General features: G+C 35.0%; 1 protein-coding gene and 2 long non-coding RNA genes across 7 annotated transcripts in view; 1 reads left to right on the top strand and 2 right to left on the bottom strand.

Annotated features, from left to right (window-relative positions):
• The window catches only part of LOC111510052 (uncharacterized), a 344,477-nt gene that overhangs the window by 168,224 nt on the left and 148,402 nt on the right, over nt 1–27,851 (bottom strand). The window lies entirely within an intron of this gene.
• Nucleotides 1–27,851, top strand: part of LOC141482384 (uncharacterized) — a 223,051-nt gene that overhangs the window by 146,886 nt on the left and 48,314 nt on the right. For both annotated transcript variants that reach the window (XR_012465495.1, XR_012465496.1), the window contains exon 4: nt 9,383–9,509. This is a non-coding gene — a long non-coding RNA (uncharacterized lncRNA). The remainder of the gene's footprint in view (nt 1–9,382; nt 9,510–27,851) is intronic.
• Nucleotides 4,118–26,067, bottom strand: LOC141482385 (uncharacterized). Its single transcript, XR_012465497.1, has 2 exons — nt 25,391–26,067; nt 4,118–4,340 (listed from the first exon to the last, which is right to left on the bottom strand). It is a non-coding gene; the product is annotated as an uncharacterized lncRNA (long non-coding RNA).

The following is a 27,851-nucleotide window of genomic DNA, read 5'->3' as shown; positions in this document are numbered from 1 at the left end:
CTCATGAAAAATGAAAAAACTCGAAGAAACTAAAAAAGGTATAGTTTTCAGACACATATTGCTCAGACATTCCTATTTGAGGGGGGTTGTCTGTCATCTACTCTTCTCGATGATAATTAACATCTGCAAGTTTTCAAGAGTTATGTTTATAAAACGAGGGGAATTTACGATATAATAAACAGTCACCTTCAGAAATAATTAACAGCATTTAATTCAACACAATATAACACATGACACTTGAAAAAGAGATTGAAGCGTGGGAAAAAAGTGCATTGCGAAGTAATTACAGTCGATTTTTTCAATTTCATTATTTTTGTTGTTTCAGAAAAATAAAAACAATGAACGTACTAAAATCAAAAGTACTCGATTTGAAATAATCTAGTCACCATATCATTAAATACAGTTTTGAATATACAAAATTATTCATAAATGTGTAATGAAACCTTATTCTTGGCGGATCCATATATTCGTGATTTTATTTCTATTCAAACATCATAGTCATGGAAATATACTCTTAAATTATTCCCAATTTCTGAAAATATTACTTTTCTGAAATAGTGTTTAGGCCTAAGGGCGTATCACTTTGATTTTATTGATTTGGGTGTTATATCAGTTGTATAAAAATAATTCAATTTGAAGGTATCACAGGATAACTGTTTTTACAACCAAAGAGGACCCCTTGCTGAACGGTGTTGTTCAAACGACTTGATTTTTAACAACAAGAGAAAAAAATCAACAAGAAAAAAATATATCACAGGTATATGACAGTTTTTTCCAAACTATGTATGTCTTCTTCGAATGTTTATATTCGATATAATTTTCAGTATCTCTCAAACATTTGCCTCCACGAGTTATAATGTTGGATGGGCCATATTATCAGGCTGACGATAAAATTATTTAATGGAGGGTTTCTTCAAACAATTTTTCTATATTAAAAGCGTACGCAGGAAGCGCCATGAAAATTTAATTTCAGCTCGCCAAGGGAAATATTTTGTACGCTGTTAAGCGGGGCTTTAGTTTGATGGTATTACTGAAAATTCCTTAGAAACGGATATGTTTTATGTATGAATCGAAAGAAGCGAGGATGAAGGATTTCATCTCACAAACGAAAGAGAATATTCGGATGTAATCCAGTTAGAGATTCTGTATCATATAGTCCTTTCATCAAAAGTCATTTTTCCAAACAGCACTGATTTGCATGAAAATTTGGATTAAAGTTATGCTTACCTTCTACTTTGAAGATGGCTCCGGACTGGTTGTTGCTTTTAACCTGAGGGCGAATGTCTCTCCTTCTTGGGGGTGGAAATTGTTTCAATAAAAATGAGTCCGGAAATGGATAGATAAACAAATTCTAAGCAACTTTTGTTTTATGACGTTTTTGCTGAGAGTCGATTTTTTTCGACTCTTTCGGCGACTGACTGTCAATTTTCATGAACAACTGGAAAAATTATTTTTTCGAAACCCTTCAACATCAACGGGGTTGGTTCCAAAAATGTTAAAAATCACCCTCTAATTATATGTCATCCCTACATAAAATAATCGTTACCACTCTATAATTGATTGATCTATGATTGATTGAAAACTTGAAATAATGCCCAAGGAGTTTGACCGATTTAAAGTGATAAGTTTCAAAAAAAGCTTGAAATGAATAGAGCATTGCAAAACTATTATTTGAAGCATTGCTATATGCTTATTATAGTCAAACTTTTTGAACTCATTTTGAAGAGGGGTCAATTTTTGCAATATTTCAAATATACTCTTCCCATTTCAATCTGAAATGTTGTCAAAAATAAGTATTATAAGCTTTGTCTTTATAAAAAACAAAAGTTTCTTCAAGTACTCAAAAAATGATTTGTTTTCTGGTTACTTCACGTGGAGAAAAAATTAAAATGCATGTTCGATAAGAACAGTCCATATTATCTGACATCTCTTAATTCAATTAGAAGAGCAGTGTGAAGTAAGATTTGACAGAAAGTTTGGTTTTTACGATTCTAGGTTTTCCCAATGATTATTATACTTTTTCTCCGTGTGAGATATCCATGTTTTTTCCCTTTTTTTTGTCATGTCGCTCCAGGTTCTTTTTGTAAATTCAGGCCGTCGAATATAAAATATGAAAGCAATACTAAAATAACGAATTTTTTGAATAATAGTTTATTACATGAAGATTTTTTCTGCCACAATTATTATAACTTTTTAATAAGACGATTATTTTTTCTGATAGACAGCATATCCAACGGGGTCAACAGAAGTATTCACATTAAGAACACCGACCATCTTATTTATAATAACACTGGACCAAGTACTGTTTCTTGCGGCATTCCATGCTCCATATTCCCAATATCTAACGGCTCTTTTTACTATTTCAGTATGGATGTCCGATTATTGACAGAAATTAGAGGCACATGATAAAATTGATTTCGAATATGATGGCCATATCTAAAACTGTCTGAATCAGTGAATTTTGAACGAATTCGTCCGGCAAAAGGTCACGTTCAACCATAAATAACTCGACCATGCATGATTTACGTCAAGAGAGGGTTTCAAAATTGAAGGCTCCACAATACAATATACATTATGTCGAACTGTACGTGAACAATATCAATCAAAATCAGCTATTCTGTTAGGAATAGTCCTGATTTCTGAAAGCATAATATACGCGTTGAACGCGTATGTGTATATTTTGTGATGAAAACGTAGGGGAAATTGTTTTGTTGTGGGTGGGTGGGTGTGAATCAGATCTGACCATAGGGCTGCTGGAAGTTGCGTCTAAAACATTTTCCGGCATGAGTGTGTATAAAAAGAGAAAAATATATGAATTCTTCATTGAAGAGATGCCATTAAGGTCAACCCTAATTGTAAATGATTTTTTTTTATAAAAAAGGGGAATGAAAAACGAAAACCAATGAATTCTTAGTTCCTAGAGGTTCATAAAGTACGATATCTTGACATGATTATCGAAGTAATCGGATAAATACATTTTTTCAAGAAATCGGTTTACAGGAATCACTTTAATATTTGCAGTCTTTTCAGAAGCCAGTCACTTTTTATGGCAATAAAGGAATGGCTTGAAAATATTTATTCGAATATAATGACCAAACATGAACATAAGAACCGAGACACATATTTGTACTGACTTCTCCTATATATAGATATGTGGGGATAAAAACTATTATTTACGCTTTGATACTACGGCATAAGGTACCTAAGCTTATTGAAAAACATATTTTGTTCGTGCAGCGAGTTGCATTCACGGTAAAACATGTCTGATATTAAAAACACTGGTGAATAATTGAAGGACTTCTGGCAAAAGTCTACTTAAACATTCCTTAAAACATTGGGTGCTAACGACAACTATCATGGATCAGTTTAGTTGACCGATAGAAAAAAGATAATGTTTTGATTCTTACTGATCCATTGCTTTGCTAAAAATGTTACAACACGTTGAAGAGGGAATCCGAACTTGAGTTTTGATACAATATCTTTGGAAGTTTTATGTCTAATGCGAAGTGATAAAATGCCTTTAGGTGATCTGGAATAACAACGTCTTGCTTTCACCGATAGGAAACGGCATTACAAAATTTTCATTCGAACCGACCCGCATGTGTGAAGTTATTTCGTGTAATGTTTCAAGCCGCATATCCAGACTAGAATTGTATATTGAAATGGAATACGGTACAAGTATCATAAATGCATTGTTAAAGAAAAAGATGCGGGTTAAATGTAGAGGTAACGTATCATTAGTTTCAAAGTAATGGTAACATTATTGATTAATAGAAATGTAATGTATGCTACATTGAGGTGCATACGTTGAGGTTATCACACTTTGGAACAACAATTGTTGTTTTTGGTACAGTTTCGTAATTTTAATACCACTTAAAGTCGAATTGAGAAACGTATTGAACAAATGCTTACAATTACTATTGATGAGTATGAATTGCATTTGTTATTTTCACATGAATATTTTATTTCGATTTGTTAGTCCTGGAAAAGGCAAAAATACATTTGAAGGGGGAAATGATTTGATTTTTGACGAAGTATGAGTTATTAAAAATGTAAGTATCTTTTTTCAAAAGTAAAATGACAAACAATTTCATTCAGCACAAAAAAAATACATTGGTATCCCCTCAATTCTTTAATGGTACCTCACAAAAATTTCAAATAAGAATCTTGTGTTTCATGACTAGAAATTTATTAACATTGAAAGCATCAGTCCATTCAGAAAATAGACAAACAATCATTAGTAACATGCTGAATAATAAGTATTTACATGTGACATGGAAATTTGAAAACTTTACCGTTCTTCTTGGATGGATTTTTGATCGGCAGTCGGATTCACTCACCTGAAACAAAACGAAAAAGTAAAGAACTAGTATAATTCAATTTCAAATGAGATTAGTTATATATAAATTACGTATTTCAAATTTAAATTCATAGAAGCATTATGAAATGTCGCAAATGACAAGCTAGTTTTTTTACTACGGTAAACCCTATCAAAAACTTTTTAAAGATCAGTTGTTTGATTTTAACAACGATAAAAATGATTCGTGTATTTTTTTCTCACAAACCTGTTATTTTATTAGATTTGGACAGATATTGATCGGTACCGTATCAATATTTCATCTATTTGGAGTCAAATTCTCAAGCAAATCGATAATAAACAGTATTCTTCTCTTATGAATAGAATTGACTTGGACGGTTCAGTCAGTGCAATGTATTCGATTGGAAAATTGACCAATGCTAGCCTATACAGTCGGTTTTAAAACTAGTGGTTCGTGAATGAATTTATATAAATAATTGAATAGAGAGAATTGAAAGTATTACCAACACCAAAGGTTTTCTGTGTAAATTTTATAAGATTTATGTTTAATCCCGATTTTTCAAGGCAAAGAGAGGATGGATGATAACCTTGGCAACGTTTAAGGCGATAAAACACACACATAGTTTCGCCAATTATTAAACTAATTCAGAATGTTACTGCCTTTTTCTTTTCATGAAAATTTCAAAGCAGAAAATAAAGTGACGTTTCACGATAATAGGTTTTCTTTGCCCGACCACTAACCGGCAGCGATTCAGATCCGCAAATAGATTACGAGGCCGAGACAAATATGTCCCAATTTTCCAAATTGTATACAAACACACTTTTTGCCCGTTCGTTCGGTAATCTGAGGGAAATGCGGATTGCCGATGCGACAGATGAGATGGAGAATGGAGTCGAATTTCTGCGATCCATAGTTTTGAAAGCCTAGGATATAGGTCGCGATCTACACAATCTCTCTCTCTCTTTCTCGTGCAAGAGGGGTTCTTTCAAGGCCTCTTCTCTTTTGAACGTTTGCCAATTGTTCGACAATAACAAAATCAGAGTCGACTCGTTCAAAGTAGTAAAGCATGAGTTACTATCACAGTTATTTTGATTTTCTTTTTTAAATTAAGCACTTCAAAAACCGGTGAAACGTCTACATCATTTAGAAAGTAGATAAATAAAGTGACATCCATTCCCAGGATTAAAGCAACCTCCGATACACAGGATAAATTATCTGAATCCAACTTTTCGTACAAATCGGTGTCGCTTGGCAAAATTATACAGTACACGCCGTATTTTACATTCAATGATTGAGCTAATAATTTAATTTCAATCATCCCGATACCTCTGAGAATTCTCGGCTTTAAACAATGCTTGTTGTTCAGCAAAGTTATGAGCTATGAGATTTTAATTTTTTATATATCTACAGATGTATCACATTCGTGTAGATCTTGAGATTGTTTCGGAATCTACGGCCAGCTGTAGTTTGTTCCGTTATCAAAATCAGTCGGGAAAATTCCCACGTGTGTACGAACTAGTATTCCACAGGAATATTGCCGTATTAAATCAAATTATTACCTAGTTAGAAAGTCAATTCCCTTACGTCTTGCTATCTACGCAGACAGGTGGATCCTATTAATGAACCATCGCTGAAGGAAAATTGACAATTTCTATGCATTCGAAATTCGTTTTATCGCATTCGGGAATTCGATTTGGAAAGTTTACTAGTTTAAACTTGGTGTTTGGCATTTGATAGTGGAAAAAATAGTTAAGGAAGACTATCAAGAAGAGAAGAACGATTCGTTGCAGTCCACTTGAAGTACGGTCTTTTTTACAAATATAATACATCTCCCACAAAAATGAAACGTAAAAATATGACGAATATATAAAAAATTATCGCTGGTAACATAACTCATGACCAAGAAATTTTACATACGTGGTCGTTTTTCAATTGAAAGCATTATTATTTAATGAAAAGACCAGAAAATACCAAAAAAAGTCTTTCTGGTCAGCTTGTTCTAGATGTTAATGAATCCCTGATGTAATCAGTATATGAATTCAAGATGTTTGAACCTCTGAAGAAGCTGGTCACTCGCAGCTAGCAAACGTCAGGAAGAAATTAAAAAAATCGACGACCTTCAAACCTGAATAAAAATAGTGACACTGAATCTTGTTCCTGTTCTACAAATGGATCGAATCTTCAGAAAGTTTTGGAGACTCTTTCCACTATTCAGCAGTACTTTCGTCGTCTATGATCATCTACTGTTGACTTCGATGTTGATAAATATTTGATCTACCGAAACATATCTATCGAGGTACTTATCGATTCCATCCGCAGAGTGTGAGCCTAATCAATTATCCAGGCTGAAAGTTAGGAGAGTTCCTGCGTTAAAACAGACAAAGAAACATTAAATACGCCGAATTCCCTCGAGGCGTTTCCCATCTTTGACAGTAACAAATAATACATCAAGTATAGAAAGAGAGGGTGCCGATTTCTTTGAGTTATGAACGAGCGGGACTTTGCTAATATCCAATATGTAGTCATGGAAGTTTGTTTAATAAATTAGCGAGGTGTTTGCGTGCACACGACCGTCTCGATTGATGAATGAACCGACACGAAAAACACTGTGATGATTCACGCTGTAATTAGTCATTCGGGCTTATTTACATAATGCGGAATCGATAGGGTTGTGTAGCGACAGGATTGACAACGTGAAAGGTATAGACAAGGAATAGGCTTATTTCTATTTGAATAATGGATAATAAATGAAATCTAAAGGTGAGTTTGTGCAGGGGAGTTGGTTGAAAAATTGACTTTGGTGTTTCTATTTGGAACGCGATTTTGCGAAAAATGAATGGAACTGATTGAAGGAAGTTCACTGTGATTTGCTTTCATTATTTTATGAACAGTATCAGTGAAATATTAATAAATAAACTCTCTGACTGCAGCAAATTCACTACGAATACACTTTTTTTCTGAAAATTGGTTGTTTTGTTTTTTAATTGGAAATGTGATTTTGAAAGTAGTACTTCGAAAGAATTTTGAACTGCATAACATTTTTCGCCACAAAATACCCTTGCTTTTTTTAAATAATGGGAAAATGAGAATATGAACTAACATTAACCATCCTAAAACCCCTTTGATTACATGTTTCCGTTCCTCTTACAAAATTACCATTTTCTCTCTTATTGAGAAGGAATAACTTTCCTGACAACAAAATAAAAAATAAATATTTATGTGAAAACAAAAGGCGAGTTTCTCTTAAAAAATTTCGTTCATGTTTTGATGTCAAAACAAAAAAAAATCTACTTCAATTATTACGTAAGATACGGGGGTGTTTCCATAAGAAGTGAGACAAATTCAGATTTTTCAGGACTGAAATTTTTTCAGGTAATCGTAGTAAGTTGGTAGTCCTGATCACGAATTTGAAGGAATTTTGAGCCTATTTTGCACCCTAATATGTTTCACCGTAAAAATGGGGTGTTCCATCGCGAGTAGCGGACAGTGTATATCACATTGGCCAACCCCATTCAGGTGGTAGGTGCATTTTGAGCATTTCCATCAGTCCTGCGAGATTCATCGTTCTACCTCGAATATTACGGAAGATACAGGTGTGTTTCCATGAGAAGTGAGACACACGGTATGTACACGAAGGTTTGGAAATTAGTGCAAAAGGAAACAGCCTCCTATATAACTCCAAAATTTTCAAAAAGAGAAGAACGTGACAGTTTGGATTCCAAAAAGTAAACCAGATATACTGGATGTTACTTATTTGTGAGTTTGATTGAATTCCAAGATCTTCTTGCCGACTATTAAAAATATTTTAATGATACAACGGTAATTTGATATCATCCATCATTTATTTCTTATTAGAATACTGTCCACCGTTGAATACTATGAAACAATTGAAATAATTCAGTCGATCTTAAGAACCGTCTGTGCTGATGATACAAAAAACCTAACCAGACTCATTGTTGTCGCTAAATTGAAGTATCCTTTTCGCTGAAACTCCTCCACGTGGAAACGTCCACCACATTGCTCTCCGATCGATTAACGATTAGTTGTGTTTTTGTCGCGTGGAAGTTTCGCACATTCTGCGGTCGAATGTCAATTTAATTGGGCAACAGAAGGCGAATTTAATCAAACGATACATCGTTGCGGATTCGTGAGATTTATTGACGTTTTTAATCGGCGGATAATTGCTATATCTTTATTGCTCGTATTATCCCTTTTATGAGTGCTGGTGCATGTTTGCCCCCCCTCCCCTCTACGCGACAGTGGCTTACGAACGACAGATGAGCCGCGACGGTATCGAATTGACAGGGAGTCGTAAGCCGATTGGTTGAGTTATTCGATATCGTTATCCAGGGGTAGTTTTTTGTTTTATGTTCGAAATAAGAGTGGGTGTATGCGACTTGATCTCAAAATTGGTGGGATTTAGTTTACTGAAATAATTGGGTAGATAATGGTGTTATTTGTAGAAATACTTGTACATTATTGCCATGAAGACAGTATTATTATCGACAAAGTACCCATACTAATGAAAATAATAGAAATTCCTAATAGATTAATATAGAGAATGCACAAATAAACTTATAATTATAGTATGAAAACAAGACATTTCAGGTAAAGGAACAGAAATAGATGGCAAATTATTAAAACCAGTCGAAATTGAGTAGGATATAATAAAACATTCAATATAGGGTATACACACATACTTTTTAAAATTGTCGATTTTTTATATCCAGGTAAAAAATTGAACATCTCGTAGCCTTGAAGTAGGCATGGAATGAGTTCTGCTTCAACTATAAGCCATATAAATGAAATTTTGTTTGCAACATCTGATGATTATTGCAATGAAATGCTTTTGAGAAATCACCTCATACCAATATTGATTAAAAATTTGATGGTTCACTTGCAAATATCAAGGTTTTCTTCAGAAAATTTGGAAATATATTATTAAATCCAATTTTCATATTTTTGAGCGCAATGATGTGTAAGCTCCCAATGTTAGGAAACAAACAGAAAGACTAACTCTTTATTTTAATAATTGCTCAATCTTTCGATTTTGTTATTTTCAGATATTATTTCGAATCAACTCGAACTCTTTCAAGATGTTGAAGTTTACTGAAATCCTGGATATTTAGGAACATGGAATAATCATCAGCTACACTAGCTGTACTTTTCGCTGGCTAACGGAATTGTAAGGTAGGAATTCAGTTCATTTTATTTTGTCATCCGTCAATTTGACATCTTGCGCTATAATTATAATTATTAGTATAAACCACCAATGATCATCAGATAAATGACAATATTTTTCATTGAACTCTGCTGTAAAATCATTCTTTTTAGAGCACTACTGGACTAGGTGATTACTCGACTTATTAAACTCACAAAAATCAATCCTACTTACTGCGCCACAAAAACGGCTAACAACAATATCATATGTGATGGAATTGACCGATACTAGATGAAAATCAATAATTAGTTCAAATAACATTTCATTGCGAGGTTTTCAATAAACATCATATTTTAGCAGAATGGTGAATGCACCAGAAGGCAGTATATGAAGAAGTCTTGATTATTCAACGACTTTACTTTCCTTTGAAAAATGTATTCACTGCTACTGTAACATTGATTACAAGACTGTTTCAATATTTTCTAAGCTCTTTTGGAAATTTTGCGTGGGGCACGCCTATGACGTGTGAAAAATCAAACCAAACCAACTGCTGAAAAGCCAAAAAGCGTCAATGGTGTCTGTGCTGTTCAAACATAACAACATTAACCGTTTGCATGCGAATTTTCGACAAAAGGTTGTAATTCCCAATTATTTATTGGACCGAAACAACTGGCGATATTACGATAAAAATCGAAACAATGACCGTTTTATATATTAAATTCGACATTAATTATTTCGACTGGGGTTTTGGCCGTATCAATATTGCTATAGCTTGTAAACAGGAGTTTCGAATGGTATAATGGGTGTTGAGGCTTTGTGTGGGATTATTGAAAACTTGAATTGGTTTATGCGAAACAATTGAAATTTGATGCTGGCAGGGTATGAAGGCAGTTTGGTTAGTATTTCACTTTTTATTTTCAAAAAAGAAAATATATATATATATATATATATATATATATATATATATATATATATAATTTGATAATTATATTAGATTGGATATATATACCCACATCGGAAAAGTCTAGGGATATTTTTAAAAATGGCAATAATTTTTTTTTAGATCGCTTTAGGGAAAAAAAATGACGGGTGATTATTAAACGAATGTAACTTACAACAAAATTTATTAAATGGTCAAAAATACTGAGTGCGCATATAAGCAAAACTAAAAAAAATATGGCTCTTCTTTGGCACCCCGAAAAAAAATCATAATTCAAAAAAAATTGGAATCAGTACAAAGTATGGCCTCCACGCTGGTTTATTACGGCCCTACATCTATCGTGCATCGACAAAATGAGATTGTCAATGTCTTGTTGAGGTACATTTGCCCATTCAGCGATTAAAAGCTCTCTCAATTGAAACGTTGTGTGAATGTTCCCCGTATGCGGAGTAATTCTTCGTCGAAGCATGTCCCACAAATGCTCGATGAGATTCAGGTCCGGTGATTGTGCTGGCCATGGCAATACATCAACTCCATCGTTGGTGAGCCAGTCAGTCACTAGACGCATTAGGTGGAAATTTTCACCAACAGCACCAGCAAACGGACGGACGATAGGTAGAAGAATGGTGTCGAGGTACTGTCGAGCTGTGAGGGAGCGATTTGGAAAAACGAGATCGGTTCTGCCGCCGATCATGATTTCGCACCATATCATTACTGTACCACCTCTGTATGTGTGGACTTCCTGGACGTGTCTCAAACGTTCATTATTTCCAGGTCGTCTCCACAGTCTTACTCGACGAGAATCTGGATGAAATCCAAATCTGAATTCGTCTGTAAACAAAACTGTGGCCCAATCATTTGCATCCCAGTTTTGATGTTCTTGACACCACTCTAATCTTCTACCGCGATTGCCTCTTGACAAAGGTGGACATCTAACTGGCCTTCTGTTGTGGAGATCTGCTTCATGAAGTCGATTTCTGACAGTATCACGACCAATGGTTACCTGGTACGTCTGCTGCAACACGTTAACCAACTCAGGTGCTGTGATTGTCGGTTGTCTTCTTGCGGTTAAGACCAAAAATCGGTCTTGAACTGCAGTTGTAGCGCGTCCTCGCCCTGGATGTTGTTCGGCTGGACTGCCAGTTTCACGGAAACGCCGCCACAATCGACTGATAACACTTTGGGAGACCCCCAAACGAAGAGCTACATCATTTTGTCGCATGCCACATTGAAGAAGCCCTACAGCTCTATTCATCTCAGCCAATGGTAAGTGATGGCGTTCCATGTTAAAGCACAATATTTCCAGTTTAATTACTGAGCAAGAACTGCATAAAATTCACCAACTCGACACTTTCAGTTTATTCATTTTAGCCGAAAACCTACAGTTTGTAAAAAACTTGATAAAAGATTAGTTACCGTTTTTGCAGGCTTTGTTCAACCCATAGAAATCTACAGGGTGGTCGAGTGTACCAATTTAATCGAAATTAAATGACCTCATGCATTTATTTTTATGATATTTAGTATGTTATAAAAATATCCCTAGACTTTTCCGATGTATATATATATATATATATATATATATATATATATATATATATATATATATATATATATATATATAATGAATTTACAAGAAAATTGAAGAACAGTTCGCAAACTTTTCTAAAGAAATGAATGAAAATATATTTACTTCGGAAAAACCACCAACCTCATAAGTTGTATTGAAAGAAAACACATAAAAAAACCCAGAACAGTTGAGAGTCTTCTAATAAATCAATAAAAGGTAACAATAGAAGAGGCCTCATGTGCGAGCTTCAAAAAGTCTAGTTGGTACATGTTTGATGTTTTTTTACACGTCTGATTCCAAGCCTATTTTATTAGTTGTAAACAATACATTTTCCCTGTTTTGACATTGTTCATAGTTGGGTGTTAATATTTTTTTTGAGTCGAAGATTTTCATAATGCCATTCTGGTACACAAAAAATGTGATTCACTAGTGGCTTATCTAGTGAGCTGAAATGATCCTTTGGAAGCATGCTTGAATGCTGATCAATCTCTGTGGATCAAATATATATTTTTGAAGTACTGAAAAATTCGAAGCAGTAATTATTTTCTCGCTAGTATATGAGTTCCTCTTTCACAAGTATAGGAAATTTTATATGCGTTTACAATTGATATATAATTTTCCACGAGGCTTTTCATAAAAAAAATATTTCAAACAAAATAAATACGTTTTATGTTACCTTCATTTTTACTTGTGTAAAAATGCCATTAACTTGCCAATGTTAATGATATTGTATGTGCAATAATAAAAAAACATTGGTGCAAGGAATCGTACGTTGAACGATAAGACCCCATTAAATCCTACATTGTACTTCGAGTTTGTTCATGTGGGACGATAAAAACACAATTTCATCAGTAATAAATCCACATTTGCCTGATTATGATAGAGCCAAAGGTAGCTCCTTGCCGTTTACTAGTAGCGAACCAAAACCTTCGCCAATTATTTGAATATCTAAACGCTAGAACGAGTCGCCATTGAACAAGAAAAAACTTTATTTCCAACGTCCATAAACAGTTTATCCTTTCCATGCGGCACCTCGTCGTACCGCTAAATACCAGTGATAGTTTCACTGTTATTATTTTTCCTAACTACGGCCGCATCTTACCTCCAAATTGAATCTTATCCCTTGTTTAATGGGAACTATGCGCTACATTCTCGCCTCGAAAAGCTGGAAATCGAGACTAGTCTCAATCCTAGTTGGCTTATCTGGTCTATGCCGGTGTTTATAATTTAACTTTATGATTGCTTAGGCAGGAATTTCTCTGATTATACTGGGTAAGGAAGAAACAATTGCGGAATTTTCGGTATACGAAACTAGCAGCTAGATGGATTTTCTCGCTTAAGGTTCCCATATTCGGGAAAACGACTAGCAGAAATTGGGTGATACGATGATAGTTCTCCTAATCGTTGGCAAAATGTAATATATATATACAGTGTCACACGATTTTACACTGTCAGAGATTTTTTCAAATTGTTATTCAAGATATATCTTAAATCGATTGGCTATTTTTGGAATATAAATAACTACATTTCTTCCTTCCAAGTGAAATGACATATATATGACTTACTACAAAAAATATCCTTTCGAACTGTTCCAATTCAGATAAGAGTAGTCCTCGATGTATCCCACAAACGAGTTGGATCGACCATGATTTTCCGTTTTCATTTCCCGTTTGCTTAAGGCTTCTTGGGCAAAATATCCGTATTATTAGTTCGGTAATTAGAAACGTTTTATTTGTCCTCCTGTTAGTATTTGGAGTGTGTCTTTTGCAGATCGTTTCGTTTGAATTAGGCCAATCCTTTCGGTGAAGGTAGAAATTGTATATTTTCTAAAGAATTCATTGAACTGAAACTGATAACTTGAAAATTTATTTTTCTTTTCTTCTCTTTAGATTCATTTAGTATACTAGAATACCATATATTTCTGTGGAAAATGAATTTATGGCAATTAGTCCTACCCGCCTTTTCTCAACCACCCTCTGCTGTAAGCTACCCCAATCCATATATCTAAACCTGCAACATACCCTACGAGTTTGTGTGACAAATCACGTTTGAGGGTGACTAACTTTATCCTATGATGATGAGAACAAATTTAATGAAGTCAAAATCAGTTATCTTCGACTCTAGCAGGTTAGTTAAGTGCAATAAAAATGTAACGAAGAAGGATGTAATAAAATATATAAGACATTAAAAGTATACATAGTAATAATCAATAATTATATCACAGATTCTATTGAACAGTGGATATCTTTAATGGAAACGTGCATGTAACGATTTTCAATTCATATTACAATATCCACATTTATAGTTTGCTTGATTTTCAACTTAAATCAAGCAAACTATAAATGAATTGTGAAGAAGAGAAATCAGCTCAAAGAAAAATTAACGAAATAAAATTTCTCAACTACTTACACAGTAGGGTGTGGTAATCGTCTGTCGAAAAACAACTACATCCCGACTGATACCACGCTGGATATTGAATTATATCCGACAGACATTCGACAGACGTTTACCACGCCTTACTGTGTAGGTAGTAGGGAGGGATGAATATTTCGAAGTTTATTTCAAAATATTTATTTCCTTATACATATGCATCTCTCCTCGATAGTTTTCACTTTTGATTTCTCAAAGAAACATTTTTCGAATGCAGACGAAAACAAGGATGCAAACAAATCAAGGCTTATTAAATGAATTCCCGACTAGTATTAAACCACCAAAACAGTGATTTTGATCTATTTTTCTTTTGATAATGTGAGTTTTCTATAACAAGCAAGAACTGCAACAACTGGCCTATCGAAATGGAAGCCCTTTTTAACGACGCCCCATTAGGTTTCAGGTTACTGTAAGACATCAAAGTTTGTCTACTTATTAGGAAGTGTATACTATAATTAGGGTAATTAATATCGCTTTGAGTGACTATCGCGAGAAATTTCACTGCTAATAAATCGGTGGAGATTTCATGAAGCGAAGGGGACTGAGAACGGGCTTCCAGAAATTTCTAGTGTACGGCTTGAACTGTTTTCTGAACAATTAGTAAACGTCAATTCAGTTTAAGTTCTTCTACAGAATATAATAAATATTTCAGAGCTTCTCTTACCGTCGGTAAGAGAAGCTCATGATATTACAAAAAAGTTGCGTTTATCGTAATAGAGTTCGATCAAATCTGATGCGTGAGCTTTATTCGAGAAAAAATATTTCCAAACGCTACCATAAATAATAACGGAGAAAATGCCGACACTGAATTTGTATAGAAAAATGCGACCCCGTATTTTATGGGTTCTTCCCGTGTCGCGTGTTTTCTAATATGCTATTATAAGTTTATTGTTGTGGTTATGGCGGCAGCGTTGTTGATAACGTGGAATTTGAAAGTTCGGAATGTTTTATATGACAGCTGTGTCCCTTATTTAATGCTCTGCAAATATTTATTACCGTTATTTAGTGCAGAGCCAGAAACGCCCATCTGCATTTTTATCAACTTCAGAGGACACACCCTCTGTCAAAAGTGCCTCGAACAGGTCAACGAATGATGATTTTCACGACTCTTGTTAACCTAACGCGCATGATGAGAAAGTCGTTGAAGGAATTAACATACTGAAAGATGTGATTAACGATGTGAACCTGCAAAAGACCTAGTTACAATTTGAAAAAAAATATGAAGAAGGACAATATGCACTGGTTTTTTACAATTACTATTTTGGTGTGACCAATGTCTATCTACTGTCGTTTAGGTTAAATACTGTTCCAAGCATCATACATAGATTCGTTGGCTCAAGGATAATAAGGTAATTGCTATAAAGAATTCAAAATATACCTTTTACTAGTGAATCATTTCTCGAACAGATAAAATTTGTATATGTCAAATTAGATAGATTAGTAGAGCAAAAAGAGTATATGTGGTTTATGGGCAATGTCGGAGGAGAGTGGGACGCGCATGGGGTCTTTCACCCCGTGTGGTCACCTGGATCTACACTGCGATAATAAGACCTATGTTAACCTATGGAGCCATTGCATGGGGAACGAAAGTTCTACAAGCAACGGCTATCCAAAAATTATTTCAAATACAGCGACTGGCTTGTTTAAACATCACAGGAGCCATGAGAACAACACCAACCGCGGCAATGGAATTAATTACGGGTCTCACCCCTCTGGACCTGTACGTTAAGGAGATTGCGTTAATGGTCATGTTACGATTTCGCATGGCTGGTTTAAACCTTGAAGTAGGAATGGGTCAATTTAGGCGAGAAGCGCTTACTGCGCAACCTCTGCTGTAGGCAACCAGTGATGCAACTGAATCCAGGCTTGTGTTTAATAAACCCTACAAAATACAAATAAAATAGAACACAGAGTCAGATGCTACAAAGGCAATACGTATATATACAGACGGCTCAAAAACCAAAGAAGGCTCAGGATGTGGAGTGTACTCCAGATCACTAAGCCTAAGGATTAAGTAGTGGAGAAAGGAAAAAAATGCCAGCATGGTCAAAACAAAACTGACTGGTATCTCAATCGCCACAAAAGAAATAACCAGGAAATGAATTTCTGGCAAAAACATAACGATCTGCACTGACAGCAGACAAGCCCTATTAGCCTTGAAAAGACAACGTGTTACCTCAGGGTTAGAGCTAGAGTGCCTCCAAGATTTAGCCAAAGCCTCGGTAGATGATAACATTATCCTGAGGTGGGTTAAAAAGCACGACCGGTGTAAAGGTAATCGCATTGCCGACTCTTTAGCCAAGGAAGCAGTTGGACTAAGAATTTTAGGACCTAGTGGCACCTACGTCCTGATGACTTCGACAATTGCGGAACTAGCCAAATGTTACACCCATGCTCAATCCCTAAAGAGATGGGATGGAACCAAAGGATGCAATTTTGCCAGGATCACCCTGGGCGACCCTGAGAAGCTGGCGCTGAAGAAATATCTGGCGATGACCAGGAAAAATCTACGCTTAACAGTAGGATTTCTGACTGGCCACTGTCAACTAAGGAAACACCGTGGACACACCTCTATGCAGGATATGTGAACAGGAAAATGAAACTGTCAGGCATGAGTGTCCGGAGTAATCGTCAATAAGTGAGTGTGTGTGTTCGGCGAGTCTTGGCCTACACCTGCCGATGTGAAGGAGATGTCTCCTAGTGAACTGTCCACCTTCCTGGAAAGGACAGGATGGACGATGACTTAGGAGGACAACTCCTCGGGAGGATGTACAATGGGTCAAATGTTGCCTAAGTGCTGTGGGCTTATACTCACCCTCCCTACTCTACAGATACAGAGTTTATATCGTCAACTATTGCATTTCTTCAGAGTTGACAGTAATATGATATTTCTTTCGAACTTAAAAACTGTTAACCATCACAGGATAGTTAAACAGAAATGTTAATTCATCTAATCGTAAACATATAGCATTTAAGTAATTATCTAATTGTTACAAAATATTCTGTGTTGAACAATTTATTTTTTCGAAACAAATTAGTCATCTAGTTCAGATTTCTCTTGCAAATGAATAAAATAGTTGTTAGTTCGGACTACTATGTGACTCCATTAAAGTTTGGTGGTTTGGTGAGTAAAATTATAGACGTTTACACGGGAGAATCCATAATTTTCAAAATTTTGACAAGCAAAGACTTGAGTTTAATTATTGAATACGAAAGCGTATGTTTTGAAGTAAAATTTTCAAAACATATGGATTTGCACGCATCTTGATCTATTGAGCTTATTGTAATTATGTTGAAATTATTTCTAAAAAAAAAATCAATTCAAAAACTCCAAATTTCAGGATTTATGCTATACAATAGCTTCTTTGAGCGTGTCTATAGAGTAGAGTAGACTACTCGTAGTATAGAGTACACAAATACTGATGTCAACAGCGCTTTTCATGCTTATTTATATCAATTTCAGTAGTTGATATCCACTGTAAATACTGCCTACCGGAGAAATAATCAAATAGTTACATACTAGTTCAGTCTAGCTGTTTTCCCTCTTTAGGAATATAAAGTCTAAGCTTGCGTTATACTTTGTATATTTCGTATGAAATACTGACACGTCTTCTCGTGTCTCTATTCTAAAAGGGGCAAATCTTGTGCACAGACGGACACTCTTTGGTCATTTTCATACATGGCCCCATACTCTCGTGTGCTATCTGAAACCCGTGTTATTTGAATAGGTACAAATCGTTGTTGATATTTCCTGAGAGCCGGAAACGAAATTTAAATCGTCCAAATTACTTCTGAACGGTATTTCACCAGGAATACATCATGCAAGAATGCAGAAAGACCTCGATAAATCCTCTGCTCATGACAACGGCCGATCCATCACGGGGTTCGTTTTCTTTTGTCCCCGTTACATGTTCCGCAGACGATTTAACTCGAACGTTTCGTCCGAAAATAAAACGGCGGTCCACAAATCTCGTGAATAATGAAGTGAGCAATTAGTAAGGAGCGGTTAAGAATGACTTCGGAACGATTCTTCGACTTGTTCGTGTGCGGCAGTAACGTCGGGTTAATTGTTCGGAAAGGCGCTACGGTTATTTTAAAACGCGCGCCGGAGAAGATCAAGACGGTGTCGGGCTATTACTGAAGCGTCAGAAGTGGATTTTCGATAGGAAACATATATCGAGGGTTTGTTGTTTATCTTGGTAACAAGCATGTACATCATACACATTTTATGCGAAAATTCCAGACGAAACATAATTTAGTTTATTGGAAAAATGTGACAGTTTTTGAAAACTTGTTTGACTGGTATTCAGCGAATCAGATGTCTCTCAATGTTGAAAAATCAAAATCACTCAAATTTTACAGAAAATTACAAATGTTTATATGTCGAAACATTGATGATTTTTTTTCTGAACGAAATGAAAAATAAATTGAAAGTCCCTACTACTATTCAATAGATACAAAGTGTCTTTTAATCTCCCTCGTAGTGTTGTGTGTTGAATAATTTATGTATATGATCAACTGTTTATAAACGACTACCACAGTGTGTTGTTTCATTTTCTTTTCTCCAGTGTAGAAATGTCATTATATGTCATAGTTGTCATTCGTATGGAAACAAATGCAGGTTAATGAAAAAACACATTTTGAATCTTTCCTCTTCAATTTTCCCATTTCGAACACTTTTTTTTTGGATTATTGAACAATTTTCACCACAACTGCAAATACTAAAGCGGTAGCAACTACTTGTCCACATAAAATCACATTCACAGAAGTTTGCAAAATCGAATGTCACATAGAAAAACACCTCAATTTTCAATGTTACCAGGGTTTTTCGTATATATTATCTAAAAAAGATACAATAATTTGATTGATAAAGACATTTCAAATGACTCGCTGTTTCTTCCACGATATGAACCATTGTATGTAACCAGCATGTCGATTCCTCAAACATGTTCAACTTCCTGAAATTTATACTACAGAAAAAATGTAAAAAAGATTTGACCACTGATTGTCAAAAATGATTTGAACTCTTCCAAATAGACACACTTGTGAAACTTCAATCAAATTGTGATCTTTAAAATTTTCACATTCTTAATTGTTTTTGTATCGTAGATCCAATCATTTTAGTGATAACAAGAATGATTCATTTCTGATCCAACAAAAGATGCTCACATTATTGCTACAGTCTGAAAAAATTGTTACTTATCATGAGAACAATAAAAATTCAACTCCGGACCTGTAACACCTTTTCATTTTCCTGGGGGAAATCTGAGTATCCGCAATTTCCTTTGCAACCATATATTCTTTCGAGTCGGGACCATTTGTTGGGCTGTAGAAAAGAGAATTAAACACGGTATAAAAGAAAAACGATTTCGGGTTTCACTTAAAGGTGATAAATTAATCTGGTAACAGAATTTTCGGCGGGCTCAAGAAATATGTCGGACCACCGAAAGACGAATCGTTACACGAAAAGTAGATTAGGATCGAAATGAATGGTTTTTTAAATTGTTGTGGAAACTTTGTTGAAAATTTTGTAAGGACTTGAGTATATGTTAAACTGAACGTTCAAAACCTAGAATGACTTGAAAAACTTATTTAAAAAAAAATGAAGTAAACCACTTCATTGAACTTGCTTTAAAATATTGCTCTTTAAAAAACCAAAACTTGAAAAATGATCACCACGTTGTATGTATATCTTCTCCAGAAATACGATTTCCATTGCAAAAATGTACAAGAACTTACAAAAATTGATTATTTTGAAATGCAGCATTTTATTTTCAGTATCAGGAGTGGTACTAAATTAAAGTAGGTAGGCATACATATTTTAATTTTCTTATAATTAATTCTCCATTCTCAGCAAAAATTACTTTATTATTTCAGTACATTAGCTTGGTTCGATTCAATAAAAGCTTGTTTTCATTTTCATTTCATTGCGAATTATTCGTTTGTATTCGTGTACACAAAAACTAAAATATCTAGCAAAATCGAGCAAAATAATTTTCGGAACTTTGGCACTTTAATCGATTTCAAAGTTTTGGCAGGTTAACCACTCCTTCGACGTCATTTCCGGAAAGAACAACTCGCAAACGAGACGCACCACTTCAAAGTTCACAGTCCCGAATGACAACTGATATACTGTCAGCATATGGAAAACATACATAACCGTATTTTGAAAGTGCTTTCTTGCATGCGAAACGACAAACATCTGTTTCTCGATTCCCGTTTTCGAGACATAACACATGACATTTGTGTTTGCAGGTAGGAGGGAACATTATTTTGCGAGCAATGTGACAAACAAATTTTTTTCGAGGGGATGATTAGGGTGTTGAAATACGCGACGAATGATTGCTTAAGATGAGTGAAGTTTTTGAAGATGACAGCTTCTCTGCAGGAAATAGTGAAATTAGTAATTGAGTCAATAATTCAATACAGGAAAATAATAGACTTTGATAAAGTTAGTTCAACTAGATAAAAACGTATATTCACTTTGTTGGAATTATGAAACAGCATTTATGAAAGCCCTATAAAATACTATACAGATTGCAGGTGTAATAGATGTATGTTAAGATTCGAAAATTTCATAACCTTCCTATTGATTGTGAAGTAATTATGGCGGGTTGTCAGCAGTAGATTTCTGAACCAGATATTATATTGACAATCTTGTTTGGAAACAACAAACTTGGACTTAATTGTAACATTTGTGAATGTTATAACCTGTGAATGTCAAATTCTATTTCGTTCTGTTCGTTCCTTATGACCTTAGGAAAGACACGGGCACTTTCAGATACATTCCCAATGACTTGAATCATTGTCCACAACATAAAATGGCGGCACTGCAATTTCTGGTACACAGGTCAATAACTTTTCCTTTAAAGAAAGATAAGTACGACAATGAAAAGAGAGTGATTCGGTATGTAGCTGAAGCAAACGGTTTTAACCCAGATATAGTTGGCAAGATAATTAAAAAATGCAAGTTTAGGGAAGCACTTCGTAAAAAATCTTCGACTTTTCAAAAAGATGAGAGTAATAACAAGTTTATAGTAATCCCATATGAACCCCAATACACGAGAAGGCTTCAACAGATATTCGATAAAGTAAATATGAAAGTTGCATATAAAACTTCTCATAAATTGCAATAGCTTCTTGGTAATCCTAAAGATAGACTAGAAACCCCGAAAGGTCGGGGATTTACGAAATCAGTTGTCAAGATTGCAACAGCAAATACATCGGCCAGAGCCGACGAGCGATTAAAACCCGCTTGTGCACACATGATGTAAGGAAGGATAGAAAAATCCAGTGTCGCCCAACATGCTCTAGACAAAGACCACAGAATTGGTGAAAACAATCTGAAACTGATTAAGCATGTGCATGACACCAGGCTACTCGATGCATGTGAGAGTCTAGAAATAGCAAAATGTAAAAACAGCATGAATGGCGATAAGGGACCCATCACGTTTAGCCCGCTTTTCAATCTTCTGTTAGGAAGAGAATAATTACTAAGAACTTCCAGGTAGTTAATTACCGAGAACTTCTATATTGGACTTCAGGTATACAACTTCAGGTAACAAATTTTAGTATATAAAGACTAACCGGCTCCGGCAAGTATAGCATCTTAAAATGTACTAACCATATATTCTCTTTCAGGAAAACCGCGATTCAATTTCAAAATCACATTTCTCAGCTTCACTGGGAAACGCCCGTCTATCATAACTCTGGCCGCCGTTAGTTTTGGGGGCCCCCATGCAAAAATTCAATTAGGAATACCGCGACAAACAAGAGCCAAATAAAATTTAAAACGTGAAGTTAGATAGGGAAATAAAAGCACCTAAAGGCTGGTTTCCAACCAAAAGAGGTTAGATATCAATCTTGCTGAAGTGCCAGCAGCTGGATTGAGGACCGTTTCCTTAAGAAACGGGGGTGGAAGGAAAGGGTCGCCAGGTCCAAACCTGCGGAAGCATTTCTGTAAGGAGGGAGCTTGCGACCTGGGCACACAACCCGGGAGGGGGCATGGGGGGGACTAGGTATCAATTTTCTTCTCCTGAGAATAATAACTTTGTTGGCGAAACGCGTGTCGAGTGCAAAAATATCAGTTTGGTGTTAGGGCAATTGATCTCGAAAAAAGTTATTCAACTTTCACACCAAAGGTTCCAATCTCATCGTTACTCATCGTTATATATAGAAATAGTTTAAGTACATAAAGTAGTCTCTAGTGAGACTTGCGTCAGTTATAGCATTATTGTAGATGTGCTAACGTCTGTCTTGGTCATTTCAATCGATTATGTTGTCTTCTGAATTCGGTAAACTGGTATATGAGAAGTTCATTTTGATTTTTTGGGGATTTTATTTTGATGAATGCAAAACCGTATTCCTACACACAGCAATATCGTAATAGTAAATTTGGAATATACAAATGCATGGTAAACGATCGCGAATAATTTATTAAATTGTTTGCAACCAACATGAAGATGAATTGAAATCCATTTCAATAAACAATTCTCAGAATTATATTAATATTTTTCCTGAACTATTTCATTCATAAATTCAACATTTCAAAAAAGACATTTTCGTTATTGTTCTAATTTCCCAATCATTCAGGTGTCATTTTTCCATAAAAAATGGTTTCTCTTATCCTTTTCAAACCCCTCAAATTTCATTGCAATCTTCCAGGTGGTTCAAAATTATTAGGAGGGCACTGTAGATGTCACTTGTTAATGAGTGGATTGCAATTTTTGTTGATTTATTTTTTCTAAACCATATCGATTCTATTTTCACATGATGTTACCCCACGGGAGAAGACATCAATATTCTACAGTCCAGTATACTTTCATGTTATTTTGTGAATGAAATAAATGTGGGTTGCAAACATTTGAGGTTGTGGAAAAAAGAAACAGCTGTCCTGATGTACTCGTATTCATTTCCATTTCATACGCGAATACCTACTGCGGAACAAGGATGCAGGGAACAAAAATAACATTAATTAAAATGAATGGATGGAGAAATTTTGCTGTGGCCTCGATGAATGCAGAAACCCTCGACTGCCTCCCTCCAGCTGAAAGGGTAACTTTCTCGGTGTGATACACCTGCCTTTCGGCCAGAAACGCTGAAAGGAACGGTTACAGCGGATTGTGACGAGGATTTATTGAGGGAGAAGAAAAATACAGACGCGAAAAAATCTAATTAGACGCCGGTACCAGTGAAATTTTAATTAGGAAAGCTCTTTGTTTTATTCTCGCCTTCAAGGTGGATTAATATTTTTAAAGCTGAATTTTCGTTTTCTTTCGGATAGAGGTCTGTTTTGACAGTAATATGGATTTTCCGTGGATGGAAATGTCTTTTCGGTTGAGAAGGAATTTACTGGTGATAATGAGGGTGCAAAAAATAATGAAGAGGAGATAAAATACGTTTTATGTCAAGACAAAAGTTGTCAACATCATTTCTACAAGTCCTTGGAATTTCATCAATGAATTTTTATTCAGTTATTTAAATTTTTGTTTCTAATAAAAACGGAGCTTGATAAGAAACACATCACGTGACATCTTCAAATAATGACTGTCAAGCATAATATTCGGATAAATCATTGATCTATAAAGATGAAGAGAAGAGAATTGAAACTTTCTATGTTTTTTAACACTTTTTATGTATCTATAAGTTTGAAAATGTCCTTATAACGAAACGGCAGTAACGTTAGTTACAAATGAAAGTGGTTAAATCAATTTCCTTATCTATAAAGATTTTTTTATTATTCAGGAATTTCGGTGCTTTCACTCATATTGCTTCATATTACGTTATTTTTTTCCAATGACATCCCAGCATCCCTCAAGTCAGTTAAATTTCCCAAAATTGTATTCTTCTTCAGAGCTCATTTTGGAAGTATTTCAAAGAGATACTTCTGACAATCTGAATTGAAGATTTGTTGAAAAGTGCAGATCGAAGTGAGTAAAGTTGACCGTATTTTGTATTTTGCCGCGTATTTCTGGGTGGAATCAAGTCGACCGAGTCGGTCGAAATTATCTAAGGAATAGAACAGGTTTTCAACTCTTCCTTGTTGACAGACAGTTGACTTTCAACTTTAATTTTTGGGATGCTGTCATTTCATATTTCGAATTGGTTTTTGCAGCATAAAATTATATTTCTTTACTATCATGTAAAGCCTAAAATGTTGTCATAGATGTACAGGCTCTCGTCGATAGAAAAATATGTTGAAACTAGGAGAATGTTGAAGTATTGTAAACTTCATCAATGCTTTTTAGGATATCATTTGGTTCATATTTCGTCCCGGTCACGAAGAAATTTATTCACAAAAATACAAAAGAATTTTGGTGGAAAATTGTAATTATAATCAAAACTGAATGAAAAAAAATCTATTAAAATTACCACTGATCTTTTTTCAGCTTATTAATGGAAATTAATTGAAAACTGGACGAAATTTGGTTCTGAAAAGTCTAAAATGTTGTTGAAAGGTACTCCTATAACAAATGTCAATAAAGCAAGATTCTATTTGATCAACTTTTGTGAATTCAATGGTCATAAAAACAATATAATAATATTTAGGATATTGGGTAAATATTCATTGGACAATTTTCGAAGACAACACAAGTTTCTTGCATCCAATTTTTGAATCAAATTTTTAAATTGAAAAAGAATATTATGAGATTTTTTCCCAAAATCTCATCAATCTCAGACAATCGACAACTCATAAATGGTTCGATGAACATCAAACTGAAGAGAGAAGTTAGCAATATGAAAAATGTATTCTTTCAGAATAATTATCTCGATTGGAATTTGTACCTGATGAAGAGGCAAAATGTTCTTTCAAAAATGACAATTTGTGAATCGATCCAAAATAGAGTAGTGTAAGTTATTAATTACAGAAGATGAAACCTAATGCGCCTCCAATATTGGAATGACCTCCATGCGTTCAACAAAATACGAAATATTCAAAAAAGTGTTTTCACCATTTTTATTTTAATACTCACATATATTTTAGATGACCTTTGAGTGCTCTTTTCAAAACACCATAATTAATCTATCATATTTTTCATCTTCCATCTGATGGTCTATTTCCGAACCGAAACGAATTCCTGCGTTAGATTTCACAGAAATAGTAGTGGGACGTGAGATAAATCGGCAACCATTAATAATGTATATGATCTGGAAATATCTTGACTCGCATAAGATTATTATTTTTGTCTCTCGTAAAACGTTGCACTCACTTATTCATTGCATATCTCTGTCTGTACAAAAATTTATAGAACGCCATTGTTACTGAATGAAATGGGATTTTATGTTGGTGGCAATCGAAATGTTCTGGAGAGAAGCCAAAGAATCGACGTCGCGCGATAAAACAAAACACGAGATATCAGATATCGCGAATCGTCGAGGTCGATTTCTACTAAGCATGGCGACGGTTCTTCAGATAACTTTTCGGGAAATGTCGCTGTTCCGGAGAAACTAGATTGTTACAAAAAATATATCTTCTGTACAGAAAAGATCATCACACGAGAATGTTCTAGAAAAATGTTTTATACGGGCGATTCCTGTAAATTTGGATAAAATTAGGGAATTTGATCACTGATAGCATCAGTTTTTTCGAATCCAGGATTACTCGTATGTAATTCTTTCACCACAGTTTTGCAATTTGCATCGATCATGTCCATAATCTATATTTAGGCCTCTTAAATCCATAGTTTTGCAGACCATAATAGTCTCCTTGTACTCTTCGGGTTGTCCAAAACTGAGTCATAGAACACTCTCTAAAAGAGAACAAAGGAAGCAATCAAGTTTATGACCTCGTAGAATCTACGAGGCGCATTAGCTTTCTACGATAGGTATCTACTAATTTCCAGGAATTTTAAAACATCGATAGATATTGTTGAAGATGATGCTGAAAGAGAATTAGTGAAATTTTTCCATAGTACAAGCAAAGTCGTATTGCCTTTGATAATGTCAACCGCAGTAACAGACGAAACGTCAGACCTGTAGGCCACGGCTCTAAAAACCAGTATTTTCTGTTAAATTCTGCCAAAATTGGAACCACCATCTTGACATTCCTTGAAGCTGTCATTCAATTCCTTTCCTTGGTGATCCTTCACTAACACTGTCCAACAATTTTGACGATCGTAGAAAGACTGGAAATACGTCCCTCAGACATATTTACGAGCGATGATTGGTGATTTTTCTTTCAACCTACATAACCGACTCATTCCATAAGAATGGATCATGACATGACCAAATCAACTATATTCTTTAGAGGTACCTATATCGATCTCAATCGGAAAACGTGTCTCAACACGTTAACTAAAAACTCGAGAAAATTCGTAAATATATTACAAAACATCAAGATCGATGGTGTCAATTACTCACGTTTTGTTTCAAGTCATCGTCGCTATTCAATAAATGTATTTGATCCATTTATTCTTTCCGATGCCGGTGGCGTCAACAACAGAGCCCGGGTGTTTGTGGACTATCCGTCATCACAACGAGGCACAAACACTTTCCCGCATCACGTAAATTTTATTGACCGTCCCATAAATCACGAGGATCTTCTGGGATTCGAAGGATATAAGGCGAAGCTCGGTGGCTGATGGCGCTTGTTTGGTTGTTTATGTCCATAAAGTCATATTCGAGAAGCATTTTCCGCATAAATGAGGTGTTGTTAAATAGAGAGAGAGAGCTTTCCATTCTTGAGATTTTTCACAATCCGTGAGCTATTTACAGGTTAGGAGGTTCGTGAGTTCACATTTCACTACATGATTATTGAAGTAATGGTTTTTTTATGATACATACGAGGATTGTTCACTGATGATGGCGCTACGAGTTGTGAGAGCGGATATCAAAGAACTGTAACTTACGTTGTAATATGCATAACAGGTTCCTGCTCATTTGAAGTGATTTCATTCTTCCATGTGGAAATATATGCAACAAGGAACAAAAAATTGAGGCCTCTGTAGGGTTTTTCCTACAATTACTTAGTTGAGTAGAAACATTTTGTTTCTTTATTGATTTTTATTTTGTTGTGTCTTGTTGTTGTCACTGTGTTCGTCTAAATAATAATTCACCTATCACCAGTCTCGACACATCAATCAACGGTTAAGCAAAAAAATGTTCATTACACATAGCCAGGAGGTACTCAAAACAATCAACAATAACCCATTTTTAGATGAAATAATAATAATTTAATCACAAAAACTTTCGAAGCAATAAAAATCTCCTTGTTTGCTGTTACATAATTCAATGTCACGATTAAACTGAATTCTGATCGGTGAATCGTCAAGCAGCCCACTACAGTCCTTTTAACTCGTGTGTGAAACTCCCAAATCTCCATAATATATCAGAGAAGGGTAATGAAGAGAAAGCTTTGATGAAACTTTCGATCTTTGACTCTTCAGCTTATAGAACTCGTCAAAAGAATAAAAGGTGAAATTGGAACCTCTGACG

Source organism: Leptinotarsa decemlineata, unplaced genomic scaffold (genome assembly GCF_025532065.1).
Source record: "Leptinotarsa decemlineata unplaced genomic scaffold, Ldec_3_MD MMD2_tig00001064_RagTag_RagTag, whole genome shotgun sequence".
NCBI lineage: Eukaryota > Metazoa > Arthropoda > Insecta > Coleoptera > Chrysomelidae > Leptinotarsa > Leptinotarsa decemlineata.
Note: the sequence above shows the minus strand (reverse complement) of the source record. Positions and strands in the feature narration are given on the sequence as shown.